The 22,733-nt window shown below is 35.1% G+C and overlaps 3 long non-coding RNA genes, 17 other non-coding genes and 3 pseudogenes across 24 annotated transcripts; all 23 read right to left on the reverse strand.

Moving 5' to 3' along the window:
- Positions 1–690: 690 nt before the first annotated feature.
- Positions 691–4,146, reverse strand: LOC136793905 (uncharacterized). Its single transcript, XR_010839983.1, has 4 exons — positions 4,065–4,146; positions 3,457–3,532; positions 1,568–1,610; positions 691–999 (listed from the first exon to the last, which is right to left on the reverse strand). It is a non-coding gene; the product is annotated as an uncharacterized lncRNA (long non-coding RNA).
- Positions 715–860, reverse strand: LOC131754187 (small nucleolar RNA SNORA79). Its single transcript, XR_009335220.1, has one exon. It is a non-coding gene; the product is annotated as a small nucleolar RNA SNORA79 (small nucleolar RNA).
- Positions 2,835–2,909, reverse strand: LOC131754133 (small nucleolar RNA SNORD113/SNORD114 family). Its single transcript, XR_009335172.1, has one exon. It is a non-coding gene; the product is annotated as a small nucleolar RNA SNORD113/SNORD114 family (small nucleolar RNA).
- LOC131754118 (small nucleolar RNA SNORD113/SNORD114 family) lies at positions 3,655–3,726 on the reverse strand. Its single transcript, XR_009335158.1, has one exon. It is a non-coding gene; the product is annotated as a small nucleolar RNA SNORD113/SNORD114 family (small nucleolar RNA).
- Positions 4,147–4,654: 508 nt separating the features above from the next.
- On the reverse strand, positions 4,655–4,727 carry LOC131754148 (small nucleolar RNA SNORD113/SNORD114 family). Its single transcript, XR_009335184.1, has one exon. It is a non-coding gene; the product is annotated as a small nucleolar RNA SNORD113/SNORD114 family (small nucleolar RNA).
- Positions 4,728–5,623: 896 nt separating this feature from the next.
- LOC131754152 (small nucleolar RNA SNORD113/SNORD114 family) lies at positions 5,624–5,695 on the reverse strand. The gene has a single exon (XR_009335187.1). It is a non-coding gene; the product is annotated as a small nucleolar RNA SNORD113/SNORD114 family (small nucleolar RNA).
- Positions 5,696–6,457: 762 nt separating this feature from the next.
- On the reverse strand, positions 6,458–6,526 carry LOC131754115 (small nucleolar RNA SNORD113/SNORD114 family; annotated as a pseudogene).
- Positions 6,527–6,679: 153 nt separating this feature from the next.
- LOC136793907 (uncharacterized) lies at positions 6,680–12,051 on the reverse strand. Of its 4 annotated transcripts, XR_010839987.1 has the most exons (6): positions 11,969–12,051; positions 11,395–11,479; positions 10,464–10,550; positions 9,508–9,593; positions 7,889–7,975; positions 7,350–7,619 (listed from the first exon to the last, which is right to left on the reverse strand). It is a non-coding gene; the product is annotated as an uncharacterized lncRNA (long non-coding RNA). The 4 variants fall into 4 exon arrangements; XR_010839988.1 differs by lacking the exons at positions 7,350–7,619; positions 11,969–12,051 and adding an exon at positions 6,680–6,928 and having other exon boundaries at positions 11,395–11,579; XR_010839989.1 differs by lacking the exons at positions 7,350–7,619; positions 11,969–12,051 and adding an exon at positions 6,680–6,933 and having other exon boundaries at positions 11,395–11,579.
- On the reverse strand, positions 7,500–7,575 carry LOC131754124 (small nucleolar RNA SNORD113/SNORD114 family). Its single transcript, XR_009335163.1, has one exon. It is a non-coding gene; the product is annotated as a small nucleolar RNA SNORD113/SNORD114 family (small nucleolar RNA).
- Positions 8,424–8,496, reverse strand: LOC131754164 (small nucleolar RNA SNORD113/SNORD114 family). The gene has a single exon (XR_009335197.1). It is a non-coding gene; the product is annotated as a small nucleolar RNA SNORD113/SNORD114 family (small nucleolar RNA).
- Positions 10,076–10,148, reverse strand: LOC131754121 (small nucleolar RNA SNORD113/SNORD114 family). Its single transcript, XR_009335161.1, has one exon. It is a non-coding gene; the product is annotated as a small nucleolar RNA SNORD113/SNORD114 family (small nucleolar RNA).
- LOC131754160 (small nucleolar RNA SNORD113/SNORD114 family) lies at positions 11,018–11,091 on the reverse strand. Its single transcript, XR_009335194.1, has one exon. It is a non-coding gene; the product is annotated as a small nucleolar RNA SNORD113/SNORD114 family (small nucleolar RNA).
- LOC131754122 (small nucleolar RNA SNORD113/SNORD114 family) lies at positions 11,586–11,662 on the reverse strand. Its single transcript, XR_009335162.1, has one exon. It is a non-coding gene; the product is annotated as a small nucleolar RNA SNORD113/SNORD114 family (small nucleolar RNA).
- A 494-nt stretch (positions 12,052–12,545) lies between the features above and the next one.
- Positions 12,546–12,617, reverse strand: LOC131754145 (small nucleolar RNA SNORD113/SNORD114 family). Its single transcript, XR_009335181.1, has one exon. It is a non-coding gene; the product is annotated as a small nucleolar RNA SNORD113/SNORD114 family (small nucleolar RNA).
- Positions 12,618–13,495: 878 nt separating this feature from the next.
- On the reverse strand, positions 13,496–13,567 carry LOC131754158 (small nucleolar RNA SNORD113/SNORD114 family). Its single transcript, XR_009335192.1, has one exon. It is a non-coding gene; the product is annotated as a small nucleolar RNA SNORD113/SNORD114 family (small nucleolar RNA).
- Positions 13,568–13,794: 227 nt separating this feature from the next.
- Positions 13,795–13,866, reverse strand: LOC131754132 (small nucleolar RNA SNORD113/SNORD114 family). Its single transcript, XR_009335171.1, has one exon. It is a non-coding gene; the product is annotated as a small nucleolar RNA SNORD113/SNORD114 family (small nucleolar RNA).
- Positions 13,867–14,222: 356 nt separating this feature from the next.
- LOC136793906 (uncharacterized) lies at positions 14,223–22,459 on the reverse strand. Of its 2 annotated transcripts, XR_010839985.1 has the most exons (8): positions 22,378–22,459; positions 21,483–21,569; positions 20,855–20,932; positions 18,923–19,008; positions 17,716–17,826; positions 16,772–16,854; positions 15,792–15,877; positions 14,223–14,284 (listed from the first exon to the last, which is right to left on the reverse strand). It is a non-coding gene; the product is annotated as an uncharacterized lncRNA (long non-coding RNA). The 2 variants fall into 2 exon arrangements; XR_010839984.1 differs by lacking the exon at positions 14,223–14,284 and having other exon boundaries at positions 14,997–15,877.
- Positions 15,408–15,482, reverse strand: LOC131754119 (small nucleolar RNA SNORD113/SNORD114 family). The gene has a single exon (XR_009335159.1). It is a non-coding gene; the product is annotated as a small nucleolar RNA SNORD113/SNORD114 family (small nucleolar RNA).
- LOC131754155 (small nucleolar RNA SNORD113/SNORD114 family) lies at positions 16,365–16,463 on the reverse strand (annotated as a pseudogene).
- Positions 17,342–17,413, reverse strand: LOC131754146 (small nucleolar RNA SNORD113/SNORD114 family). Its single transcript, XR_009335182.1, has one exon. It is a non-coding gene; the product is annotated as a small nucleolar RNA SNORD113/SNORD114 family (small nucleolar RNA).
- LOC131754104 (small nucleolar RNA SNORD113/SNORD114 family) lies at positions 18,543–18,614 on the reverse strand. Its single transcript, XR_009335147.1, has one exon. It is a non-coding gene; the product is annotated as a small nucleolar RNA SNORD113/SNORD114 family (small nucleolar RNA).
- LOC131754110 (small nucleolar RNA SNORD113/SNORD114 family) lies at positions 21,078–21,152 on the reverse strand. The gene has a single exon (XR_009335151.1). It is a non-coding gene; the product is annotated as a small nucleolar RNA SNORD113/SNORD114 family (small nucleolar RNA).
- On the reverse strand, positions 21,993–22,063 carry LOC131754161 (small nucleolar RNA SNORD113/SNORD114 family; annotated as a pseudogene).
- Positions 22,460–22,733: the final 274 nt, after the last annotated feature.

Consider the following 22,733-nt stretch of genomic DNA (forward strand, 5'->3'; position numbering starts at 1 on the left):
ACATGTCAATCCCAATCTCCCAATTCATCCCACACACCCTCTTACCCCCCCTTGGTGTCCATACGTTTGTAGAACTTCATTTTTTTAAAGATGTCTGTTGTGCTGAATCAGATTCTTCACGAACCTTGGTTTACGACACAATCTTATCATTGCTCCTTATGTGGCCTTCTTTGATTATATTCCATACTCTTTCTTTGTTGTTTTGTTTTCATTTATTTATTTATTTATTTTTAACTTTTTTTAAACATCTTTATTGGAGTATAACTGTTTTACAATGGTGTGTTAGTTTCTGCTTTACAACAAAGTGAATCAGCTATACGCATACCTATGTCCCCATATCCCCTCCCTCTTGCGTCTCCCTCCCACCCTCCCTATCCCACCCCTCTAGGTGGTCACAAACCACCGAGCTGATCCCCTGTACCATGCAGCTGCTTCCCACTAGCTATCTGTTGTATGTTTGGTAGTGTGTGTATGTCCCTGCCACTCTCTCACTTCGTCACAGCTTACCCTTCCCCCTCCCCACATCCTCAAGTCCATTCTCTAGTAGGTCTGTGTTTTATTCCCATCCTACCCCTAGGCTCTTCATGACATTTTTTTTTCTTAGATTCCATATGTATGTGTTAGCATACGGTATTTGTTTTTCTCCTTCTGACTTACTTCACTCTGTATGACAGACTCCAGGTCTATCTACCTCATTACACATAACTCAGTTTCAGTTGTTCGGTCTGCAAAAATCAGGAGTCACTATCGGATAGACAGTGCATCCACATGGTGCTCTGAGTGAAAACAGACCGGCCTGCTATATGATGGACTAAAATCCCAGTACCCAAGATGTAAAGTAGTGAGAGGAACAGCCATCAAACGTATTCCACACTTTTAAATCATACACTAAATATCCTAAATAAGTTATGCCAACAAAGACAAGAACTTGACCATTACTCACTTTGAGCCATGAACGTCTTGATCATTTTACAAAACCATTATCAGCTCATGTCCATTCTGTGAAGCACAAAGCAAATAGCACAAAAAGGGGGGGGGGGGAGGAAATTAATATGGATTCTTTTATAACTTTAAAAATGTTAAATAAAATATGACAGAATATCTTTTTCCCCAAAAAGGCAAATATGCAAAATTCTCTCCACTGATTCATGTTTTCCACTTGATTGACTTGCTATTTAGGTATTAATTCATTCCATTATTTATTTCTGTTTCTCTTAATGAAATAAACTAGAACTCACCACTGATCTAGACCAAGAACATTGACTATGACTATTCTCTGTCTAAATGACTTTCATCCCAAACAGGTGACACCTCTGATTTGTTTGTTTATTAATGAACCTCAGTGTTCTAGGATAATATTTAAAAATATATAGTTCAACAGTTGTACTGACTGGTTACATCCTAATCCTTGATGTGTAATTCATTTTCATCTCTGGTCTTTTAAAATTTCGTGTACATATGTAGGCATTTATCCATTTTTTGTAATACAGCGAACACCCATGAGCAAACTACCCACCCAAGGATGAGAACTTTGTGTACCACGTATACAGGCCTATAGGCTTCTTACCCAGAGACTCCCCAGCCATGACGTTTAACCATGAGAAGCCATTCTGGGGAGTAGAAAGCAAATGTTAAAAAGAATGAAACAGTCTAGATTTTGACTTTGCTCTAATACGCTAATGGATGCAGGGTGAGAAGGTTGAGATTAACCTTAAAACTTTGGGCCATGTTACTTGCTACAATTGGCAAAAAAGTAACCCCTCTTTTAATTTAATTAATTCAAGGATAAAGTTTACATTAAAAAAAAGGGATACCTTTGAATCCAGTACCTGAATCAAGGACAAGAGCATCTGTGAGGCATCCGTCCCAATGCTCCACACATACATACAACCACCTGAATCTCTGAGCCTTACTTGCTCAGAATTAGATTCATCTCAGCCCTTGTTTCAAGGTAATTTCATACCAATGAACAATACTCAATCCTACTTTATTTATTTATTTATTCATAAATTAATTCGGAAACTATTCATTCTTTTTAAAGAAATGGAACAACATTTAAAACCTCCAAAATCCTGAACAGCAATGCCACTGTATATGTCAATGTTCTTCTTACCCAAACTAGCAAGAGACAGAATTTCTGCCCTAAGAGGGACATCAACTGAATGGAACTGGTTAAATCATTAATTATTTCAAGACACGCTCATTGCTGGCCCACACTTTGTCCCTTTGAGCTAGTGACTGTTATTAACTTATTCATTTATTCACTGTAATGAAAAAATTGCACACGCTCAATGCAATCGCATGAATAATAGTAATACATGCGCCGTTCGCTGCTCATTGCCAAGCTGATAACAGACTGTGTGACTCTGCAATGGAATTCAGTGAGCACAATAGCTCATGCTGCCTGACAAACTTTTATCCCTGGCCTTCTTTAATTTAAACAGCGCTTAATCTTTAATTGTATAAACATGTTTCGGAATTAGTAATAAAACAAACAACCAGTAAACCAAAGACACCCCAGAATGAGAACATGGACAATTCATGCATCTGTCTGCATGTGCTGCATTCTGAGAGATAAGGAACATGAATCCCAGCTCCTCAAAAATAAATTAGTACTGATACTTGTTTCAGCACGTCTGCGATAGTTGGTCCAGGATTGGCCATGTTTTTATTCACTTATTCCTATTTTTTAAACCTCCATGCATTAATTCACTTATACTAATATAATCATTACCCTTGACCCACAAAAGTGCAAAAACAGGATAACTGAGTATTCGAAACAACTGCCTATAAGATCATTTCCAATACAGACATAGACTAGATTTCTTCTTGTGGTGGAGCTCGGATGTCCCGACACATATTATTCAACATCCTTGACTCAGACACCACCAGTCGTTAGCAAAGGTCCAAGCACGGAATCTTTTTCTTCATTTATACTTTGCCTATGGATTTTATTTATTAAGTTATGACTTACAAATAAAGAAATATACATGGATCAGAAAAAACCCAAAATAAGAACCTTGATATCCCTAATGTAGATCTATAAAATCATTTCCTAGACACCAGATCTGTTTCTTGAATTGACCTCAGTGTTTCATACATGGATGCCTCGACATGTTTCCATGTTTATTATTGGACTATGGTTGCCCTTCTTTGATTATATTTCCTGTTTCTTGTTTTTGTTTTTTTTTGCGGTACGCGGGACTCTCACTGCTGTGGCCTCTCCCGTTGCGGAGCACAGGCTCCGGACGCGTAGGCTCAGTGGCCACGGCTCACGGGCCCAGCCGCTCTGTGGCGTGTGGGATCTTCCCGGACCGGGGCACGAACCCGCGTCCCCGGCATCGGCAGGCGGACTCTCAACCACTGCGCCACCAGGGAAGCCCTTCCTATTTCTTAATACTTCATTGACCACCATAAACCACCCAAAGCAAGACAAGAACTTTGACTATTACTCACACTGCTCTCCATGTTCCTAAGACAACTGAGTCTGAGTCCACAGTAGGATGCTAAAATCAGTGCGGGAGTGACCATTCTGAGGAGTACAAAAAAGAACAAAAAGTAAAGTTTGAGACATTCTATGCATTGACTGTTTGCGTTCCACCTTTCATGGACTCAGTCATTTAATATTCATTAGTTTATGGTAATTCTTTCCACTTGGACCTCAGAGTTCCAGACATGTATGCATCACGCACGACTCATACGCCACCAGTGGTCACCATCGAGCCCGTATTGCCCTTCTTTTTCTTCGTTCATTTCTATGTGTTTATTGATCAAATCACTAATTCACTAATAGTCATTTTAAAGCATATGATCCACAAAAACCCAAGAAGAGTTTTTACCTACATAATCTGTACACAGAATAATTCTCACATCAATATATATCTTTCACTATATCCTCAGTTTTACAGATATTCAATAAACAATACAATGCATCATCTCAATCTCATATTTATTGCTAGTCTAGAGTTGCCCATCTTTTATTATTTTTCACACTTTTTAATAATATTTTGAATCCTCTTAAACAAACCAACCAAACCAAGACAAGAACTTTGACTATTACTCACATGGTCTTCATGGTCCTAACACAGATGTAACCAGAAAGCTCCTGACAAGGGAAGATGCTTAAGTCAGCTCAAGTGCATTCATTCTGAAGAGTACAAAGCAGGACAAAGAAACCAAAAAAACTCAGACCTTATCTCCATTGATCCTTGATTTCTGCATTTCAGTTACTCATTGAGGTATTTATTAATTTTGCATAAATATACATTTTTCCTTAACAAAAAAGACTAACCTTCAACTTGGAACTGATCCAGATTAAAAAAACTGATTCTTACAAAACAGGGTCCAGATGATCCTAAACCAAAGAGGTAACATTCTTGAATCATTTATTTATTTCTTAGGGAAGAACTTTTTAATATTAACACGAAAACTTTTATGAGCAATATTTTTTGTCTCACCACATATGTTCATGTTGAAAAATGCTTCACCCACCTCTTCTTTATCTATTTATTTATATTTGTTTAATGGTTCTATCATTGATTCATTAGTAATAGCAAATCTAAATCTATGAATCTAAATAAGAACATGATATTTATATATTGCTGATATCTGTCTATAGGATCATCTCAAACACAGGCAATAGACTAGATCTCAGGTTGACCCCGAGTTCCACACACATACTACTCATCATCTGTGACTCACATGCCCCAGACATCATTAACGGTCCACATTAGACCCTCGTTTTCTTCATTTGTTTTACATTGGTATCAATTAAATAATTCATTCATGGATTTTAACAAAAATCAAATTATTTAAGAAAACACATGAACAAGATCCTTACATATTCCTGAAGTCTGTCTACAGAATCTTTTCCCATATACACTATATTGTTTCATTAAGTGACTTCAACATTGATTAGTCAACACGATGGTTCCTATGACATCTATTATTATCTATTATGGATAATTTTTCATTATATTTAGTACTTTTTCATAATGCCAGGAATACTCAAACAAATGACTGAAACCAAAATAAGATCTCTGACTACCACTACTCATCTGTTCTCTTTCCTGACACAGAGGCAACATAATCTTGATCACGACAGAACCTAAGATCAGCTCGGTGCATCCATTCTGAAGAGTACCAAGCAGACATAATGATAAAAAGAAAGTTGACACATTCTCTTCTGTCCATTTATCCACAATTTCCATCCTCCATGTACATAGTCATTTAAGTGTTTATTAATTCAAGGTAATTTTTATTTTTCTTTCAATACAGTAAATATCAAACATGCAACTGACTCAGGGCAATAACTGGCTACTACTTATCACTGTCAATATCATGCTTATTTAGTTCAAGACATAATATATTTGGTCCATTTTATTATCTATTCCAGTATATATTAATATTCATTTTGCTGACTAAATATTTTCTTAATTAACAATGCTTCACCCCTCTTCATCTTTATTCATTTATACATTTGTTAACTTATTCTGCCATTGATTCTTTTATAATTGTATTTTTTAAATTCATGAGCACAAAGACCACGAAAAAGATCACTGTATAATCCTGAAATCTATCTATAGTCACTTAAAATATGATGAATAGATAGGGTCCCTTTGTGTTGATTCTCGGACTTCTGGACACAGAGAATTCATTGTATATGACTCATACACTGGTCATCATCATTAGACCATGATTGGCCAACTTTCTCTTTATGCCACCAATATTTGTTTACTAATTCACTAATAAGGAAATACATGTAAATCACAAAAGAAAACAAGAATAAGATGCTTGAATATCTCATAACATCCACCTATAGACTCATTCGTTTCAATCATCTCTTTCAATTAACTGAACTCAATGTTCCATTTATGGATTAATCAATGTAATGCTTCATATTAATCTGATATTAAGCATCAGTATGGTTGGCTTTCTTTGATTATATTCAATACTTTTTAATAATACAGTGAATAGTTGTTTTAAGAAAACCACTCAAACCAAGTCAAGAACTTTGACTATTATGCTGTTCTCCACGCTCCTAATACAAAGATGCAATCATACAGCTTGTGACTTTGTAAGAATCTTTAAATAAGCTCAAGTGGGTCCATTCTGAGGAGCAAAAAGAGGAGCAGATGATACAAAAAATAAGACATTCTATCCATTGATCTATAGATTATACCATTCATTTACATAGTTGTTGAGGTATTTATTAAAATAGGTTAATATATTTCTTCTTAATAAATCAAATTGCCAAACTGGAAACTGACTCAACAATAACTGACTGTTACTTACAAGGTTCTGTTATCATCCTTTTGTCAAAGACAAAACACACTTGCCAAAATACACACGGTACGTTTATTGTCCACTCCAAATTATATTATTTTTCCTCACACATTCCTGCCATTAGTTTAAAGGGTCAATTCAAACAGAGATAAGGAACTAGATTTTTTTCAGGTTGGACCACATTCCAGACACACATTCATCATATATGACTCATACGCCATCAGTGGTCATCACTGATCCAATACTGCCCCTCCTTTGTTTCATTAATTTCTATAGGTTTGTTGATTAAATCATTACCTCATTAATAATCATTTTTAAATGTTATGATTCACAAAAACTCAAGAATACGTTTTGTGTCCCTAATCTGTATATGGAATTATTCTCACAGCAATATATCTCTCACTAATTTTCCTCAGCTTTTCATATATACATCGATATGATAACTTTATCCCATATTTATCACTGAGATAGAGTTGCATTCTCTAAATCTATTTTGCACTTTTAAATGAATAACTTTAAAAAAAAACACTGAAACCAAGAGGGTAACCTCAGTATTATTCACATTGATCTCTGTCTTCCTAGTATATACAGGCAACCGTAGAGCTCATGAGGGCGGAAGATGCTGAAAGCAGCTCGAGTGCATCTGTACTGAGAAGTACAACACAGAGCAGACAACTAAAAAAATGAGACTTAATCACCATTTCTGAATAGGTATTAATGTTTTCAATTTTATTAATAATATCTTTTGCCATGCAACATACATTCATAATTGGACAATGCTTCACCCTATTGTGTTTTTTTTTGTTTTTTTTTTTTTGTGGTATGCAGGCCTCTCACTGTTGTGGCCTCTCCCGTTGCGGAGCACAGGCTCCGGACGCGCAGGCCTAGCGGCCATGGCTCACGGGCTTAGTTGCTCCGCGGCATGTGGGATCTTCCCGGACCAGGGCACGAACCCGTGTCTCCTGCATCGGCAGGCGGATTCTCAACCACTGCGCCACCAGGGAAGCCCCACCCTATTGTTTTTAATGTATGTATTTATATTTGTCTATTGTTTTTAATGTATGTATTTATATTTGTCTAATGATTCTATAGTAATTCCATAATAGTAACAAATCTAAGTTATGAAATGAATACAAGAATAGGATCTTTGTATATGTCTCACATCTCTTTATAGAAACAATTTCAACAGAGGAACAGGTTCATTTTTTTCTGTGTTGGACCTCAGAGTTTCAGACACAAATTTTTTCATCGTCCATGACTCCTATGCCATCAGACATTGTCACTGGTCCATAATTTGGTCTGTTCCTCTTCATTTGTATGTTTCTCCTGATTAACTTATGAATTCATTGATAAGAATAAAAATAATACATGGTTCATAAAAACTCTAGGACAAGATTCCTAACACTGGTTTACAGAATCATTTTCCACACAGACTATAACTTTTTCATTAATAAACCTCAATCCTGCACATTATTGAAACATAATGTTTCATACGCTATTTATCATTAGGAATTTTTTAATGAATTTAACACTTTTTAATAATATTGTAAATACCCTTAAACAGATGACCCAATCCAAGACAACAGTGTGGACCATTACTCACCTTGGTCTCTTTCCACACAAGGAAGCAGCAGACAATCTTGATGACAACAGGAGCTGAAGTCATCTCCAGCATCTGTTCTGAAGAGGACTAAGCAGACAAGACGATAAAAATGTTGAGACTTTCTCTCCACTGATTCAAAGTTTCCACAACTCATCTGCATAGTCATTTAACCATTTATTAATTTACGGCAAGATTTATTTATTTTGCTCTTAAGAAATCAAAGTTGTAACTGAATCAGTAAATGACAATTATCACTGTTATTCTCACTCAAAGACATATACACTTGATCATTTTACTTTCCATCCCAATTTACATCATCAGATTTCTTCATAATACTTTTTAACAATGAACAGTGTTTCCGCTCTTCATATTTATTTACTTACCTATTTATTTATTTATCCTGCCATTGATTTCTTAATAATAATACTTTTAGGTATTTCTGTACACTAAGACTAAGAACATGATCCTCATATATGCCTGGCATCTCCCTACAGGATCACTTCAAAAGAGGGGAGAATATTAGATTTCTTTTGTGTCGGGCCTCAGAACTCCAGACCCGTAGTGTTCCTCATCAAAGACTCAGACCACAAGTCATCATTGTTTATCCAGATTTGGTCCTCATTACCTTCATTCACGTCAACACTTTTTATTGATTAATTCATCAATTCACTAATAATAATAAAATAAATGCTTCACGGTCACAAAAACTTAAAACAAACAAGGAGGGGCTTCCCTGGTGGCGCAGTGGTTGAGAGGCCGCCTGCCGATGCAGGGGACGCGGGTTCGTGCCCCGGTCCGGGAGGATCCCACGTGCCGCGGAGCGGCTGGGCCCGTGAGCCGTGGCCGCTTCCGGAGCCTGTGCTCCGTAACGGGAGAGGCCACAACAGTGAGAGGCCCGCATACCACAAAAAAAATAAAAAATAAAAAATTAAACAAACAAGGACCTTGGCTCTTTCATTTGTCTATAGAATTACTTCCCAGAGAAACTGTCATTAATTGACCTCAAAGTTTCCTATATAGATTCATTAATATGAATCCTATATAGATTCATTAATGCTTCATATTAACCCTACTTTTACTGTTTAGCCATGGTCGACAACCATCAATTATATTTCACATTTTTTTAAAAGATTTTTTTTTTTTTTTTTTTTTTTTTTTTGCGGTACGCGGGCCTCTCACTGTTGTGGCCTCCCCCGCTGCGGAGCACAGGCTCCGGACGCGCAGGCCCAGTGGCCATGGCTCACGGGCTTAGTTGCTCCGAGGCATGTGGGATCTTCCCGGACCAGGGCACGAACCCGTGTCTCCTGCATCGGCAGGCGGATTCTCAACCACTGCGCCACCAGGGAAGCCCTAAAAGATTTTTTGATGTGGACCATTTTAAAAGTCCTTATTGAATTTGTTACACTATTGTTTCTGTTTTATGTTTTGGTTTTTTGGCCCCGCAGCATGTGGGATCTCAGCTCCCTGACCAGGGATCTAACCCGCACCCCCTGCAACAGAGGGCGAAGTCTTAACCACTGGACCACCAGGGATGTCCCTCACAGGTTTTAAGAATGCAGTGAAAATCTTATAAAAAACAAAACCACAAAACCAAGAAAATAATTCTGACTATTACTCACTTTGCTCTCCAAGCTCTTAACACACAGATGCACCCACAGGATTCGTGACATCGGTGGAACACTTAAGTCAGCCCATTGCAACAATTCTAAGGAGTACAAGACAAAGTAGAAGATTAAAAAAGACGTTAAGATATCATTTTCATTAGTCCTTGAATTCCACCCTTCATTTAGTCAGTCATTTAGGTAGGTAGTGAATTAGGATAATTTGTATTTTATTTTCTCCTAAGTAAAAGAACAATATCGATCTTGACAATGACAGAGAACATGAAAATTTGACTTATCAATAACTATATCATCCTTAGTCAAAGAATACCCCCCTTGTACCATATGTTTCCTAACATACATTTGTTTTTAACATATGTTGATAGTATTTCTTGCCTAACTACATATTTCTATAATTGGAGAAAGTTCCACCACCTTCATCTTTATGTATCTATTTATTATTTGATTGATCCAATTATAAAAATAAAAAGAAAATGAACGAACATAAAACAAGATCCTTGTATACTCCTGACATGTGTCTATAGGATCGCCTGCAATAGGGGCAATGGGCCAGAATCCATTTGCATTGGACCTCAGAGTTCCAGACACGTATTCATTGTACATGACTCATAACGCACCGAACAGTCATCACGGATCCAATGTTGTAGATATTTTCTTCATTCATTTCTACAGTGTTTATTGACTAATTCATTAATTCACTAATAATAATTTTTAAACCCAATTATTTGCAAAAAGCCAGAAAAGCCCTGAAATCCCTATTCTGTATATATAATAGAATTATTTTCACATCAGTATATCTCTTTGTTTATATCCTTTGTTTTTATGTGACATATTAATTCAGTATTTATCACTGGGCTACAGTTGGCCATTCTTATCATATATGGTACTTTTCAATAATACACTAAATACCCTGGATGGAATCACTGAAATCCATACTTTTGACTATTACTCACGTTGGTGTCTGTTCTTCTAACACAGAGATGCAATCACAGAGGTCACCATCACAGTACACTGCTTAAATCGGCTCAAATGCTTCCATTCTGCAAAGTACAAAGCAGTCGATGATAAAAAAAAACGTTTAAGTATAACCCCCATGGATTCTTGATACCCACATTTCATTTACTCATGCATTTAGGTATTTATAAATTATTCACACTGGAGATATTTTTATCTTAACAAAATGAACAACAGCAAACTTGAGACAAACCCACAACAATATAATGGACTCTTGATTATCTGTATTGATATGATCCTTAGTCAAAGCGATGCTCTTGGTCCATTTATTACTGACTGAGTTTCAGCGTTTTCAATTTTATTAATAGTATTTCTTGTCTCGCCACATGTTTATAGTTAGACAAAGTTCACCCTTTTTTCTTTACGTGTTATGTATATTTATTTAATGGTTCTATAATTAATCCATTAATAATAATAAAGCTAAATCTATGAACCAAATATGTATACTGGGTATATCTTAACATGAAATACAAGAAATACACTAGGTATTTTGTTGGAGCTCAGTATCTAGACATATATTACTCATTTATCCAGACTCATCTGCTACCATTCATCACCACTGGCCCATGAAAGCCCTCTTTCTTTTCATTCTCATAAACATCTGTTTATTGATAAATTCATTGCGAAATACACATAAATTAAAAATAAACTAAAATATTGTCAATATCTATCTCTAAAATCTTTTCCAGAGACTAACTCCGTTTCAAAAACTGACCTCAAGGATACATTTATAGATTAATCAACATAACATTTCATGTCACTCTGGTACTAACATGGCATTTTTCCTTCTTTGATTCCATGTCATATTTTGAATAATATGTGAATAACCTTAAACAAACCACTCAAACTACAACATTGACTACTACTCACATGGTCTCCATACTCCTACAGCACAGATGAAACCAGAGAGCTCGTGACCACGCAAGATGCTTCAATCAGCTCCAGTGCATCCGTTCTGAGGAATATAAAGCAGAGGAGATGATAATACAATGAGATGCTCTTCCTGACACCTGTCTATAGGATGCCTTCTCAAGTTGAAAATGGACTAGCTGAATTCAATATTGGACCTCAGAGTTCCAGACATGTACTCATCGTATATGACTCATATTGATGATGACCAGAAATCATCATCGATCCAATATCGGTCCTGTTTTTCTACATACATTGGTATATCTTTATTGCTTAAATCAAAAATCCACTAATAATTTCAGCAGTACAATTCAAAAATTAAAACAAGAGCCTTGGTGTACACAGAAGTATTGTTACTGTAACGTATCTTCCTCAATAATACATTGTTTTCCATATATACATTAATCAATATAATGGTTCATATATCCATACTCAGCACTGAGATGTGGCTGCCTTCTTTACTTATATTCCACATTTCTTAATAATACAGTAAATTACTTTAATAAAAACACAGAGAACTTCAACTGTTACTCACATTAATCTCCATCCTCCTATTATACAGAGGCGGCCAGAGCTCCTGTCCATGGAAGATGCTAAATCATCTCTACTGCCTTCATTCTGAGGAGTACAGAACACAGAAGATGATAAAAATATTGAGACCTAATCGCCACTGATCCTTGTTTTCTGCATTTCATTTACTCAGTATTTAGGTATTTGTTACTTTTTCTTTCTCTATATACTTTTTATCTTGTTAAAAGAGAAAGCTCAATCTACAGTCTTAGGCAGAACAATTAAACTGTCTTTACTGATGCATTTCTATCTAACTTTGGTCCAAGAGGTGACCTTCACCCATTTATTTAATGGGCAGCAGTGTTTTCAATGTTTGTTAACAGTATCTCTTTTGCCAAACAAAACACATTCATATTTGGACAATGCTTCACTCTATTTTTCCTTACGTTTATTTATATTTGCTTAAAGGTTCTAACACAGATCCATTAATAATAACAAATCTAAGTCTGTGAAGTCCATACAAAGATATGATCTATTTATATTCCTGTCATCTCTCTATAGAGACAATTTCACCAGAAGGAAGAGACTACTTATGGTCTGGGCTGGACCTCAGAGTTTCAGACATGTTTTCATCGTTCAGGACTCTTCCCGTCACGACCAGCATCATCGGTCCATCACTGAGTCTCTTTTCTTCCATCACTTCTATATTTGTATTGATTAAATCATTAATTGGTAATAACCCCAAGAATAAGACCCGTCAATACCCCTAACCTCAGTTTACCGATCATTTCCCATTGAGGGTCTATCTCTTCCAATATTCGACCTCAATCCTATCCATTATCAATTATTCAAAAGAATATTTCTATTTATCATTGAACTATGAGTAAGTCTTTGATTAATTTAATACTATTTAATAACACCATGAGTGCCCTCAAACGCACCACCAGTCCAAGACAACGACCTTGCCTGTTGTTCACCTTAGTTTCCTTCCTGACACAGGGGTGGGGTGACAAGTGAGCACAGCAGAAGCTGAAATAGCAGGAACATCCATCCTGAAGAATAACAAGCAGACAAGGTGATAAAAATACTGAGATATGCTCTCCATTGATCCAGATATCACACTATCCATGTGCACAGTAATTGAGGCATTGACTAAATTATGGTAATATGTGTTTCTTTTTCCCTTAATAAATCAAATGTCAAAGTTGTAACTGACTCAGTCAGTAACCATACCTGTCACTTTCTATATCACCCAAAGAGGTAACACCATTATACCACATCTTTCTCAATGTTTATCAGTCTTTTCAATATTTATTAATGTATTACTATATGATAGTAACTTTTGCCTAACCACATACTTTTATACTTGAAAAAGGCTTCACTTTCATCATTTTTTTATTTTACACATTTGTATATTGACTATTTCATTGATTCAATTATAAAAATAGAAAAAATGCATGGTAATAATAACCAAAACAAAGATCTTTGTATATTCCTAACCACTGCCTATAAGGTCACTTCAAACAGGACAATGGACAAGACTCCATTTGCATCAGACGTCAGAGCTACAGACACATATTCATCGTACGCAACCCATATGCCACGGACAGTCATCCTCAGACCAATATTGTCCGTCTTTTTCTACATACATTTCTATTTCTTTATTGTGTAACTCACAAATTCACTAATAATTTTAATCAGTGCAATTTAAAAAAAAAACAAAGAGAGCCTTGATGTATAAAGAATTATTCTTACTTTAACACATGAATACAAGAATATGATCTATTTATATTCCTGAAACCTCTCAACAGAAAAAGTTTTCATCAGAGGAAATATACTACTTCTGTCGCATTGGACCTCAGAGTTCCAGACATGTTTTCATCGTTTAGGACTCTTCCCGAAACGATCATCATCATTGGTCCATGACTGAGTCTCTTTTCTTTGTTCAATTCTGTTCATTGACTAATTCAGTAATGCACTCATAATAACTAAAAAAAACCCTATTATTCACAAAACCTTAAAAGAGTCATGATAGCCCTATTGTGTACATAGATCATATTCTCTCATCAACGTATCTCTTTTTTTAAATTAGATTCTGTTTTTCACTAACGCAGTAATCAATTAATGTGTCATAAAATTCAATAGTTATCTCTGAGCTACACTTGGCCTTCTGTTATTCTATATGGAATATTCAAACAATACAATGAATACACACAAACCAAAACAAACAAACAAACAGAAATCAGCAAAACTGTGACAAGAAATTTGACTATTACTCACATTGGTTTCTGTACTTCTAACCCAGAGATGCAATCATAAGGTGCATCACCACAGAATAATGCTTCATCAGCGCAAATGTGTCCATTTTGAACAATATGAAGTACAGTCGATGAGAAAAATAAAGGAAAGAAAAATTATCGTCATTGACTCTTGCATTCTACGTCTCGTTTACCCAGACCTTTAGGAATGTATAGCTTTTTCTAATGTAGACATTGTTTTCTCTTGAAAGAAAGAAAAACCTCATACTTGACGCTGACTCAGAAAAACAAAATCGACTTCCCATACTTCAAGTCTATCTGAACCTTAGCCACAGAGGTAACATCTTTCATCCACTGATTTCATAATGGGCACCAGTGTTGGAAATTTCTCTTACTATCTCTTTCCTCACCATTTATTTTCACGATTAGACAATAATATATCTGTTCTTCTTCATCTATTATCTGTATCTTTAAAGGTACTCTCACTAATGTATTAATAATTTTAAAAGTCAATCTTAGAACTTGAACTTTAAACACTTATTACATCTGTCCATAGGATGAAATAAAGAAACAGAGTATGAAATGTCTTGGGCCTCAAGGATCCAGACCTTTTTCATTTGTCATCCATGACTCATCTGCTAATCATCACTGGTTCATTTGAGACCTAGTTTCAGTTCATTCATTTATATATTTGTATCAATTAAATCCTTATTCATTGATAATAATAAAATAAATACATGATTAACAAAAACCAAAGAACAAGACACTCGAATACCCCGACTTGTCTCGAATTAATACCAAAATAGATTATACCTTTCATTAATAAATATCGATGTTATATATTATCAATAAATCAACATAAGGTTTCATATCATATTTATCATTGGGCCATAGTTAACCTTTTGATGACATCTATCACGTTTGAGAATACAATGAAAACACTTGAACCAGTTCCCCAAACCAAGACAAGACCCCACCCGGGTCTCTGTCCCACAGCAACCTGAAAAGAAGGAGGCTGAACTTGATCATAATGGAGGCTGAACTCAACTTGAGCTTCTATTCTGAAAAGTACCAAACGGAGAAGGTGATGACTGAGATTGAGACTTTCACACCATGGATCAGCAGATTTGTTGATTGATGCTTTCACTGAATCAATTAGCATAACCAATGAAAACGCATGAAGAGAAAGGCCACATTTCTTGTGTATTGGACCTCAGCGTTCCAGACACGTATTATTCGTCATTGATGACTCCTACGCTGGCATTTATCATCATCGATCCAGAAAAGATGACCTTCTCTTCATTCTATATGGTTGATTGATTCATGCGTTAATTCACTAATGCCAATTTTGACACTCTTGTGTTTGCAAAACCCAGCGAGGCCTCGCTATCACTCACTTGTCTCTAGAACCACTCTCACGTCATCATATCTCTCTCATATTTATTATCGGGTTTTTGCTTCACCACAGTTCCTTGTTTATCAGTGGGATAAAGATGCCTTCCTTTAATTTCCTTTCACTCATTTTGTTAGCACAGTCATTACTTTTAGAGAATCCACCCACCCCCAGACTAGGAAGTAGATGATGCTCACATGGGTGTCCGGGCTCCTATAACAAAGATGCCATCCTAGGCTGGCACTCGAGGAAGAATCCTCATTTCTGGTCCAATGCGTCCACTCTGAGGAGTATAAAACAAAGCAGAAGATAAAAATGGTGGAGACACTCTCCACTTATCCCTGCTTCCACATTCACATCGTTATGTAAGCTATCCCTAATGGAGCAGATATGTGAAATCTTATGAACACGAACAATTTTTATTGACACTGCACTACACAATGAAGATTCCATCACTTCTCTTGGCCCCCTCACCCTTACCCTAAGTAGTAACAGTCAGGTATCATTCATTTTTAATTGAAATTCATGGTGTCCGTAGTGTATTAATAGTATTTCTTGGCTCAGCACATATTTCAGTAATTGGAACTTGTTTTACTCCATTCATCTTTATTTTTAATTATATATTTATTTACAGATTCTCACATTTTCCAATTACAATAATAGAATGAATATCCATGAACACAAAGACCACAAATAAGCCCCTCCTTTACTCTTGACATCTGTTTATAGGATGCCTTCTCGAGTTGAGAATGGACTCGATTAATTTAATATTGGACCTCAGAGTTCCTCAGAGTTCCAGAGTTCCAGAATATATTGGTATACTCACCATATGCCACTCATAATGATGACCGCAAATCATCATTGATCCAATATTGTTCCTATTTTCCTACATATGTTTCTATTTTTTATTGATTAAATTAAAAATTCACTAATAATTTTAGCAGTACAACTCAAAAAAAAAGAAACAAGAAAAGCCTGGATGTATATAGAATAATTTGTACCTAAATATATACCTCTCTTTAATACATTGTTTTCCATATGTGCATTAATCAATATAATAGTTTGTATATCAATACTCAACACTGAGATATAGCTGCCTTTACTTATATTCCACATTTCTTAATAATACAGTAAATTACTTTAATAAAAAAAACAGAGAATTTCAACTGTTACTCACATTAATCTCCATCCTCCTATTATACAGAGGCAACCAGAGCTCCTGTCCATGGAAGATGCTAAATCATCTCTACTGCCTTCATTCTGAGGAGTACAGAACACAGAAGATGATAAAAATATTGAGACCTAATCGCCACTGATCCTTGTTTTCTGCATTTCATTTACTCAGTAGTTAGGTATTATTAGTTTTTCTTTCTCTCTTATCTTGTTAAAAGAAAAAAAACTCAATCTGTAGTCTGAGGCAGAACAATTAAACTGTCTTTACTGATGCATTTCTATCTAACTTTGGTCCAAGAGGTGACCTTCACCCATTTATTTAATGGGCAGCAGTGTTTTCAATGTTTGTTAACAGTATCTCTTTTGCCAAACAAAACACATTCATATTTGGACAATGCTTCACTCTATTTTTCCTTACGTTTATTTATATTTGCTTAAAGGTTCTAACACAGATCCATTAATAATAACAAATCTAAGTCTGTGAAGTCCATACAAAGATATGATCTATTTATATTCCTGTCATCTCTCTATAGAGACAATTTCACCAGAAGGAAGAGACTACTTATGGTCTGGGCTGGACCTCAGAGTTTCAGACATGTTTTCATCGTTCAGGACTCTTCCCGTCACGACCAGCATCATCGGTCCATCACTGAGTCTCTTTTCTTCCATCACTTCTATATTTGTATTGATTAAATCACTAATTAATTGGTAATAATAAAAATAATACATGGTTCACTAAATATTCCAAGAATAAGACTCTTCAATACCCCTAATCTCAGTTTACAGAATCATTTCCCACTAAGGGTCCATCTCTTCCAATTTTCAACCTCAATCCTATCCATTATCAATTATTCAAAAGAATATTTCTTATATTTATCATTGAACTATGAGTAAGTCTTTGATTAATTTAATACTATTTAATAACACCATGAGTGCCCTCAAACGCACCACCAGTCCAAGACAACGACCTTGCCCGTTGTTCACCTTAGTTTCCTTCCTGACACAGAGGTGGTGTGACAAGTGAGCACAGCAGAAGCTGAAATAGCAGGAACATCCATCCTGAAGAATAACAAGCAGACAAGGTGATAAAAATATGGAGATACGCTCTCCATTGATCCAGATATCACACTATTCATTTGCACAGTAATTGAGGCATTGACTAAATTTTGGTAATATTTGTTTCTTTTTCCCTTAATAAATCAAATGTCAAAGTTGTAACTGACTCAGTCAGTAACCAATACCTGTCACTTTCTATAACACCCCTAGCCAAAGAGGTGATATACCACTTCTTTCCCAATGGTTGTAAGTCTTTTCAATAATTTTTTTAAAGAATTATGGGGTTGTATTTTTGATGTGGACTATTTTTAACGTCTTTATTGAATTTGTTCCAATATCGCTTCTGTTCTATGTTTTGTTTTTTTTGGCCACGAGGCATGTGGGATCTTAGCTCCCCGACCAGGGATCGAAACCGCACCCAATGCATTGGAAGGCGAATTCTTAACCACTGGGCCGCCAGGAAAGTCCCTCAAAAAATATTAATGTATTAATATACAATAGTAATTTTTGCCTAACCACATATTTTTATAATTGGAAAAGTCTTCACATTCATCATTTTTTTTATTTTACACATCTGTATATTCACTATTTCATTGATTCAGTTATAAAAATAGAAAAAAATGCCTGGTCATAATAACCAAAACAAACATCTTTGTGTATTCCTAACCACTGCCTATAAGGTCACTGCAAACAGGAAAATGGACTAGAATCCATTTGCATCGGACCTCAGAGCTCCAGACACGTATTCATTGTACACGACTCATACGCCACCAGTAGTCATCATGGATCCAATATTGTCCCTTTTTTTCTAAATATATTTCTATCTCTTCATTGTGTAAATCACAAAGTCACTAATAATCTTATCAGTAAAATTAGAAAAACAAGAAGAGTTTCGATGTATATAGAATATTCTTACTTTTATACATCTCTCATTAACACTCTCAGTTTTCTGTATATTCAGTAATCAATATAATGATTCTTAGACCAATACTCAACACTGAGATGCAGCCGCCTTCTTTACTTATAGTCCACATTTCTTAATCATACACTGAATTACTTTAATAAAAAAACAAACTGAGAAAAGAACTTCGACTATTACATTAATCTCCATCCTCCTATTATTCAGAGGGAAGCACAGAGCTCATGCCCATGAAAGATGCTTAAATCATGTCTATTGCCTTCATTCTGAGAAGTACAGAACACAAGAGACAATAAAAATATTCAGACCTAATTGCCATTGATCCTTATTTTCCAAATTTCATTTACTCAGTATTTAGGTAGTTATTATTTTTTCTTTCAATACTTTCTATTTTGTTAAAAGGGAAAGCTCAATCTTTTAGTCTGAGGCAGAACAATTAAACTGACTCTTACATATGCATTTCTATCCAAACTGGGTCAAACAGGTGACCCTCAGCCATTTATTTAATGGGCATCAGTGTTTTCAATGTTTGTTAACAGTAACTTTTGTCATCAAGTTCCAATTTGGACAATGTTTCACCCTACTTTTCCTTATATGTTTATTTATACTTGCTTAATGGTTCCATCACAGATCCATTAATAACAACAAATCTAAGTCTATGTAATCAATATAAGAATATGATTTCTTTATATTCCTGACACCTCTCTATAGAAATAATTTCAAACAGGGAAGGAGCTATTTATGATCTAGGTTGGACCTCAGTTTCAACCAGGTTTTCATCATTCAGGATTCTTTCCATCACGATTATCATCATTGGCCCATGACTGAGTCTCTTTTCTTCGTTCATTTCTATTTGTTTATTGACTAATTCAGTAAGTCACTCATAATAATTTAAAAACCCTATTATTCACAAATCCCAAGAAGAGTCATGATGTTGCTATCTATAAATAGATCATTCTCACAGCAATGTACCTCTTTTTAAATTATATGCTGTTACTCATCGATGCATTAATCAATTAATGTTTCATAAACTTCTGTATCACTGAGCTGCATTGTCCCTCTGTCTTCCTATATGGAACTTTCAAATAGTACACTGTATATACACACAGAGGAAAAAAAACCCACTGAAACCAAGACAAGAAATTTGACTATTACTCACATTGGTCTCAGTGCTTCTAACACAGAGATGCAATCATTAAGGTGCATCACCATGGAATAACGCTTCATCAGCGCAAATGTTTTCATTTTGAACAATATGAAGTACAATCAATGAGAACAAAAAACAAATGTATCGCCATTGACTCTTGCATTCTACATCTCATTTACCCAGTCATTTAGGAATTTATAACTTTTTTATAATGTAGACATTGTTTTCTCTTAACAGAAAGAACTTCAAACTTGAGATTGACTCAGAACAATAAAATAAACTCTGAATAGTTCAAGTCTATCTGATACTTGGCCAGAGAGGTGATACCCTTGAGCCATCCATTTCATAATGGACATCAATGTTGGCAATTCTTATTAATATTTCTTGCCTCATTATATATGTTCCTAATTAGACAATAATTTACTGTTCTTCTTCATCTATTATCTACATATCTTTAATGGTGCTCTCATTGCTGTATTACTAATTTTTAAACTCGGTCTAAGCACTTGAACTTCTTAACATCTATGCATAGGATGAAATGAACAAGGAAAAAGAGTATGGACTGTGTTGGGCCTCAGCGTTCCAGGCCCTTATTTTTCATCATCCATGGTCATGTGTTAATCATCATGGATTCATTTGGGCCCATGTTTAGTTCATTTATTTATATATTTGTATCAATTAAATGATTACTTCACTTATAATCATAAAATAAATATTTGAGTAACAAAAACCAAAGAACTAGCCATTGGATATCCCTAACTTGTCTCTAATACCAACACAGATTATACCATTCATTAATAAATATGAATGTTATATATTATCAATTAATCAACATAAGGTCTCATATGATATTTATCATTGGACCATAGTTAACTTTTTGATTATATTTACTACTTTCAAAGAATACAATGAAAACACTTAAACCAACTCCCCAAACCAAGACAGGAACCCTGGCTATAGCTCACCTGGGTCTCTGTCCCATAGCAACCTGAAAAGGAGAATCTTGATCAAAATGGAGGCTGAACTCACCTTGAGCTTCTATTCTGAAAAGTATCAAATGGAGAAGGTGATGACTGAGATTGAGACTTTCACACCATGGATCGGCAGATTTGTTGACCGATGCTTTCATTGGCTCAATTAGCATAACCAATGAAAACACATGAAGAGAAAGACCACATTTCTTTCGTATTGGACCTCAGCGTTCCAGACACATATTATTCGTCATTGATGACTCATACGCTGGCATTTATCATCATCGATCCAGAAAAGATGACTTTCTCTTCATTCATTCTATATCATTTATTGGTTAACTCATTAATTCACTAATTACAATTTTAAAACAATATGATTCACAAAACACCAAGAAGTCCTTGTTATTCCTGATATGTATCTTGAGTCATTCTCAAGTCAATGTACCTTTGTTATTAATTATACAACTTTTCATAAATGCTTTAATCATTGTGATTCTATTAATCACATATTTGTTACAAGGACACACTGGACTTTCTAGAATATTTTTAATTCTTTTTGTTAATACAATGAAGACCCTTAACAAAACATCCAAACCAATGAAAGAATTTGCTTATTACTCACATAGATCTCTGGGATCCTAAAACACAGATCCTATCCTAAGGCTGTCGATCAAGGAAAGGTCCTTAAATCAGGTCCACTGTGTCGCTTCTGAGGAGAAGAGGGAAGAACAGATGACAAAAATGGTTGAGACATTCTCTCCACTGATCATTGATTGCTTTTACCTTTCATTTAATCAGTCCTTAGGCAATGATTAATTTGGTGTGAATATTCATTTCTCTTAAGAAAATGAACAAGTTTGACCCTTGACCAGATTATGAACATTATGTAAGACTTCTATTCCCTTAGAAAACAGTTAACACTCATATACCATTCACATATTTATATAATGGCCAATGCTTCATGCATTCCTCTTTACTGATTTATATACTTATTTATAGACTCTCTCATTTATCCAATTATAATAATAGATGAAAATGCATGCACATAAGGATCAAATCAAGATCTCAGTATATTCCTGACATCTGTCTATAGAATACCTTCCAATAATGAAAATGTACTAGATTAATGTTATTGGGCCTCAGAGTTCCAGACACACACTCATCGTATATGACTCACTACTGCCAGTAGTCATCTCTTTTTCTTCATTCCTTTCCACACTATTTATTGGTGAATTCATAATTCAGTAATTAAAATTTTTAAAATGGTTATTCATCGGAACCACCAAAGAGCTTAGAAATCTCAAATATATATTTAGAATCATTCTCGTGTCAACATCCTTCATTAATAACTCTCATTTTTCATTTTATGAATGAATCAATATAATACTTCATATTAATGCCATATTTTACACTGGGCTATTTGGATTTCATTGATTATATTTCACAACTTGCAATAATACAGTCAATAGCCTTAAATAAAACATTGAAGCTAAGGCCAAAATTTGTCCATTACTCACATGGTTTCCACAGTCCTAACATGTGAATGCAACCAGAGCTCTCAGGACCATAGAAGAATCCTTCAACCAGCTTAAGTGCTCCCATTCTAATGAGTACAGGGCAGAAAAGATGATAAAAATTTTTAGACCTTATCTCCATTGATCCTTGTTATCCACATTTCATTTACTCATTGAAGCATTCATTAATTTTTCATAGTGTAGTATTTTTTTCTCTTAACAAAAGAAAACCTTAAACTTGAGACTGACCCAGAACAATAATGTTGACCCTTACTTATCAGTGTCTGTATGATCCTTTCAGCAAAAGGGAAGACACTTATCCATTTATTGCTTAAAGGGCATGAATGTTTTCTATTTTA

Source organism: Kogia breviceps, chromosome 3, assembly GCF_026419965.1.
Source record: "Kogia breviceps isolate mKogBre1 chromosome 3, mKogBre1 haplotype 1, whole genome shotgun sequence".
In the NCBI taxonomy this organism is placed as follows: domain Eukaryota; kingdom Metazoa; phylum Chordata; class Mammalia; order Artiodactyla; family Physeteridae; genus Kogia; species Kogia breviceps.